We start from the raw sequence: 6,217 nt of genomic DNA on the forward strand, positions 1-6,217 counted from the left end.
CGACTACATACATATTAGTACGTTTGATATTGTTCCTACTCATTGATGTTCTATTTTCTCTAGATGGTTCATTTTGGATAATTTCTATTAATATGTCTCAAATTTACTGTTCCCTTCTTCTGTGTCCAATCATTTTTTCATTTCATATATTTTCATTCTAGTTCAAAAATTTTTCATCTTGTCACTAAAAGTTCAGATGTGTTTGATAAACACTGGCTATTCTACCCTAATATACCAAAGAAAAAATAGCAATCTCTTAGAAAGATATCAAGATAGAGAAGGACTACACATCAGATATTGTACTCTGAAGGAAGGATACTGCATAGGCCTCTTGCAAGTTACATATATTTTAGATTCCACATATAAGTGATATCATATGATATTTGTCCTTCTCTTTCTGACTTACTACACTTAGTATGATAATCTGTAGATCCATCCATGTTGCTGCAAATGGCATTATTTCATTTTTTATGGCTGAGAAATATTTCACTGTGTATATATACCATATCTTCTTTATCCATTCCTCTGTCGATGGACATTTAAGTTGCTTCCATGTCTTGGCTATTGTAAATAGTGCTGCTATAAACATTGGGGTGCATGCATCTTTTCAAATTATAGTTTTGTCCAGATATATGCCCAGGAGTGGGATTGCTGGATCATATGGTAACTCTATTTTTAGCTTTTTGAGGAACCACCATAGTGACTTCCATAGTGGCTATACCAATTTATATTCCCAGCAACCGTGTAGAAGGGTTTCCTTGTCTCCACACCCTCTCCAGCAATTTGTAGACTTTTCAATGACTGCCATTCTGACCAGTGTGAGGTGAGACCTCATTTTAATTTTGATTTGTATTTCTCTAATAATTAGGAACACTGAGCATCTTTCCATGTGCCTATTAGCCATCTGCGTGCCTTCTTGGGAGAAGTGTCTATTTAGGTCTTCTACCCATTTTTTGATTGGGCTTTTTTTTTTTAATTGAGCTGTATGACCTGTTTGTATATTTTGGAAATTAAGCCTTTGTTGCTTGCATCATTTGCAAATATTTTCTCGCATTCTGTAGGCTGTATTTCACTTTTTATGGTTTCCTTTGCTGGGCAAAAGCCTGTGAGTTTGATTAGGTCCCATTTGTTTATTTTTGCTTTTATTTCTATTGCCTTGGGAGACTGACCTAAGAAAACATTGATATGATTTATGTAAGAGAATGTTTTGCCTATGTTCTCTTCTAGGACTCTTCTAGGTGTCATGCCTTCTACTTAAGTCTTTAAGCCATTGTGAGTTTATTTCTGTGTATGGTGTGAGGGAGTGTTCTAACTTTACTGATTTACATGTGGCTGTCCAGCTTTCCCAACACTGCTTGCTGAAGAGACTGTCTTTTCTCCATGGTATACTCTTGCCTCCTTTGTCAAAGATTAATTAACCATGGGTGAATGGGTTTATTTCTGGGTTCTCTATTCTGTTCCATTGATCCATATGTCTGTTTTTGTGCCAATACCATGCTGTTTTGATTACTGTAGCTTTGCAGTATTGTCTGAAGTCTTGGAGGGTTATGCCTCCAGCTTTGTTCTTTTTCCTCTGGATTATTTTGGCAATTCTGGGTCTTTTATGGTTCCATATAAATTTTAGGATTATTTGTTCTAGTTCTGTGAAAAATGTTGTGGGTAATTTGATAGGGATCATATTAAATCTGTACATTGCTTTAGGTAGTAAGGCCATTTTAACAATATTAATTCTTCCAATCAAAGAGCATGGGATATCTTTCCATTTCTTTGAATCATCTTCAATTTCCTTTATCAATGTTTTAAAGTTGTCAGCATATAAGTCTTTCACCTTCTTGCTCAGGTTTATTCCCAAGTATTTTATTTTTTTGATGCAATTTTTAAAAGGATTTGTTTTTTTACTTTCCCTTTCTGATATTTCATTGTTAGTGTAAAGAAATGAAACCAATTTCTGTATGTTAATCTTGTATCCTGCTACCTTGCTGAATTTGTTTATCAGTTATAATAGGTTTTCTGTGGAGTCTTTAGGGTTTTCTATATGGAGCATCATGTCATCTACGTATAATGACAATTTTACCTCTTCCCTTCCAACCTGGATACCTTTTATTTCTTTTTCTTGCCTGATTTTTGTGGCTAGGACTTCCAATACTAGGTTGAACAGAAATCGTGAGAGTAGGAATCCTTGTCTTCTTCCAGAGTTTAGTGGGAAGGCTTTCAGCTTTTCACCACTGAGTATTGTGTTGGCTGTGGGTTTGTTATAAATAGCTTTTAGTATGTTGAGGTATGTTCCCTCTATACCCACTCTGGCAAGAGTTTTTATCATGAATGGATGTTTAGTTTTATCAAATGCTTTTTCTGCATCTATTGAGATGATTGTGTGGCTTTTGTCTTTTGTTGATGTAGTGTATCACATTGATTTATTTGCATATGTTGAATCATCCTTGTGACCCTAGGATGAATTCAACTTGATCATGGTGTATGATCTTTTTTAACTGTTGTTGGGTTCAGTTTGCTAATATTTTGTTGAGAATTTTTACATCTATAGTCATCAAAGATATTGGCCTGAAATTTTCTTTTTTGGTGCTGTATTTGTTTTGTTTTGTTTTTAAACAAGCTCTGGACAGTTTTATTAAAGAAAAATTGTGCATGACTTACTATTCACCAGTCTTTTCTGGCATGCTTCTAATGATATCAGAATCACCTGGATCAATGATAGCCAGTGTGCATACTCTGTAGTATTTTCCACATTCTGTGCCCAATGTTACTGCCACTGTGGTGATGGACACCAGTTTTGGCCAACATAGCATAATACTCTATTTCAGATTCCTCAAGGCTGGGAAGTTGTTGGCGAGGGTGACAAGTTTTGCTTTGCCTTGTCTGATCATTTTCAGAGTCTGCTTCTACCCCAGCAGGTACTTTCCACTTTTCATAATGAGTTGCAGCCTAGAGCTGATTGACTCCAGTGACTTTTTCATCTTCTTCGTGGCCACCATCTTCCTGCCTTAGGTGCAGAACTCCCCCAACCAAGTGGAGCCGCCAAGATGGCTAGGGAGCAAGAAAGGTGTCTGGTTTTGAAAACAGGGTGATGGTGGCTTCACAGAATACTTTGGGAGTGTTCCTGCCTCTTCAATCTTTTGGGAGAGTTTGAGAAGAATTGGTATAAGTTCTTCTTTGTATGTTTGGTAGAACTGCCCAGTGAAGCCTATGGTCCTGGACTCTTGTTTGCAGGGAGGTGTTTTTTGTTTTTGTTTTTTCAAATTATTACAGATTCTATTTCATTTCTAGTGATCAGTCTGTTCCAATTATCTATTTCTTCTTGGTTCAGTTTTGGTGGGCTGTATGTTTCTAGAAACTTGTCCATTTCTTCTAGGTTGTCCAATTTGTTGGCATATAATTGTTCATAGTATTAGCTTATGTTCTTCTGTATTTCTAGGGTGTCAGTAGTTATTTCTCACCTTTCATTTCTTATTTTGTTTATCTGGGTCATCTCTTCTTGGTGAGCCTGGCCAGAGATTTGTTGATTTACCCTTTGGTTCACCCTTTCAAAGAACTAGCTCTTGATTTTATTGATTTTCTATTGTTTTTCAGTCTCTATTTCCTCATCTGTATTGTTTCCTTCCTTCTACTGACTTTAGGTTTCGTTTGTTCTTCTTTTACTAATTCTTTGAGGTGGTAGGTTAGGTTGTCTGAGATTTTTCTTGTTTTTTGAGAAAGGCATGTATTGCTATGAACTTCCCTCTAAGGACTGCTTTTGGTGCCTCCCATAGATTTTGTATGGTTGTGTTTTCATTGTCATTTGTCTCAAGGTATTTTTTAATTTCCTCTTTGATTTCATCATTGAGCCATTTGTTTTTTAGTAGCATGTTGTTTAGTCTCCACATAATCTTTTTTTTCTCATTTCTCTTTCTGTGGTTGATTTCTAGTTTCATGCCTTTGTGTTCAGAAAAGATGCTTGAAATAATTTCTATCCTCTTAAATTTGTTGAGGCTTGTTTTGTGCCCTAGAACATGGTCTATCCTAGAGAATGTTCCAATTGCACTTGAAAAGAATGTGTATTCTGGTTTTTGCTTTTTTTTTTTTCCTGGATGTAACATCCTAAAAATATCAATTAAGTCCAACTGTTCTACTGTGTCATTCAGATTGTTGCCTTATTGAGTTTCTGTCTATAAGATCTGTCCATTGATGTGAGTGGGGTGTTAAAGTCCCCTACTTTTATTGTATTCCCATCAATTTCTCCTTTTATGTCTGTTAGTGTTCGTTTTATGTATTCAGGTGCTCCTATATTGGGTGCATATATGTTAACAAGTATAATATCCTCCTCTTGTATTGACCCTTTTATCATTATATAGTGTCCTTCTTTATCTTTCTTCATGGCCTTTATTTTAATGTTGATGACTTTTTATGATCAGGCAATTATATCATTGTGAATTCTACAGAGGCTCTGGCTGCCCATCCTTTCTTGTCCTTATGAAAATGCAGTTATAACTCTGTGAAATCTTGAGAAACTTTAAGTTGCCCATTCTCACCTACCCTCAATGATGAGTGTGAGCAATCCATCAAGGAGATTTTCATTGTGTTGAATTGGTGGTGGTCAACTTGGCCTCACTGCTTCCAGTCCCTCCTCAGTCTGGGAACTATGTTTCTCAGGATCAACTTCACGCTATAGACCCAGGCTATGGTTTACCAGTGAGAGGAACTCTTGTGAATGTTGGAAAGTAGAAACGATAAAGAAGCTATTATTGCTCAATACATCATGACAATCAGAGGGGCAGGCATCTAGTTCCAGACCACTCTGCAAACTCCAACTGTGTGGTATTTGAAGTTTCTTGGACTTCCCAGGATTGGCAGCTTTTTCACTCATTCCAAGCTTTCAGACTGATGTCACAGTGGCTGTTTCTCTGATCCTTCAGCCATATACTTCCAGGCCTTCACACTCCTAATTCCCATTTTAACCCCTAATTGCTATATTAAACCTCTTATTTCCTTAATTCTTAGAGTGACTTTTAAAATTCCCAAACCAGCCTGACACAGATATTCTCAAAATTTCCAAGCAATAGCAATTTTGTTATCTCAAAAATGTATGTCAACAGAAATTATGTTGGCAAAAGTTATTACAAAAATGCATTTTGAACAGTGTGTCATTAATTATTAAGATACCACAAATGTTACCAGATTCTAGCCATAATTATTGCAATAGGTTGAAATACAAGCAAGGCACATTGAAGAGGCATCCTGACATCTCTCTCCCAAATGGGACCTTCTTTCAGATCATGATCATCTGACAACAGATGTCATAGTACAGAGTTGAACCCTATGATATTACTGATACTTGATAATTTTGACCTACAGAAACAGAAATGTCTTATGATTTAACCTAAGGCTATGATAATCTCTTCATTCTAATGGATTTTTAGTGGAACCTACATCATTTTTTCCCATATAGGAATGGTGACTTCTCTTCACAGAATCTATATTGTGTAAGAAGAGAATATTTGCTGAGGGTATTCATGAAGTTATAACTCCCTGAATTCAGATGAGAAGTCTGTGTCTTTGAACTCAAAGCAGCAGTGCCCTCAACCATAGATGATTTCATTTTTTAAATGTTAGGAAAATTTCTTCCTCAAAAATCCTAATATCTCATCAGATGTCTGTCCTAGGTCAGGACAGACATCTGGCACCATTGACATTCTGACCCAGATAATTCTTGTTGTGAATGCGGGGTGGGAGGAGGGAGGGGGTGAGAGGGATCCTATGCATTGTAGAATGTTTAGCAGTATCCCGGCATCTACCCACCAGATGCCAGTAGCACCTCCCAGTTGTGACAACTAAAAGAGTAACCAGACATTGCCAAATGTTCCCCTGGGAGGAGGGTGGTAAATCATTCATGGTTGAGAAACACTCTCCTAGATAAAATAGAAATATGATGTTGGCAAGAGCTTCACGTCTCTACCATCAGCTTGTATTTCAATCTTCTATCTTACATTTGGTTTTTTAATTCAAGATGGACTAAAATCCTTTCAACATTTCAGTAAGGATACTGAATGTTATCAAACTGTGGGATGTGCCAAAAAAACTTTTTTTAAGTGCATTGGCTATAAAGAATCGAAGGAGAGACCATGTTTAATTGTTTATGAGTAGCTGAGCAGCAATTTAGAGTGAGTTCACACTATATGCTGCTGCTGTTTATTTTTCTTTTAAATTAGATATAATTTTCATCACC

The 6,217-nt window shown here is 36.5% G+C and overlaps 1 pseudogene; it reads right to left on the minus strand.

The window, feature by feature from the left end:
• Positions 1-2,585: 2,585 nt before the first annotated feature.
• LOC137216812 (large ribosomal subunit protein eL30 pseudogene) lies at positions 2,586-2,990 on the minus strand (annotated as a pseudogene).
• Positions 2,991-6,217: the final 3,227 nt, after the last annotated feature.

Source organism: Pseudorca crassidens, chromosome X, assembly GCF_039906515.1.
Source record: "Pseudorca crassidens isolate mPseCra1 chromosome X, mPseCra1.hap1, whole genome shotgun sequence".
Lineage (NCBI taxonomy): Eukaryota > Metazoa > Chordata > Mammalia > Artiodactyla > Delphinidae > Pseudorca > Pseudorca crassidens.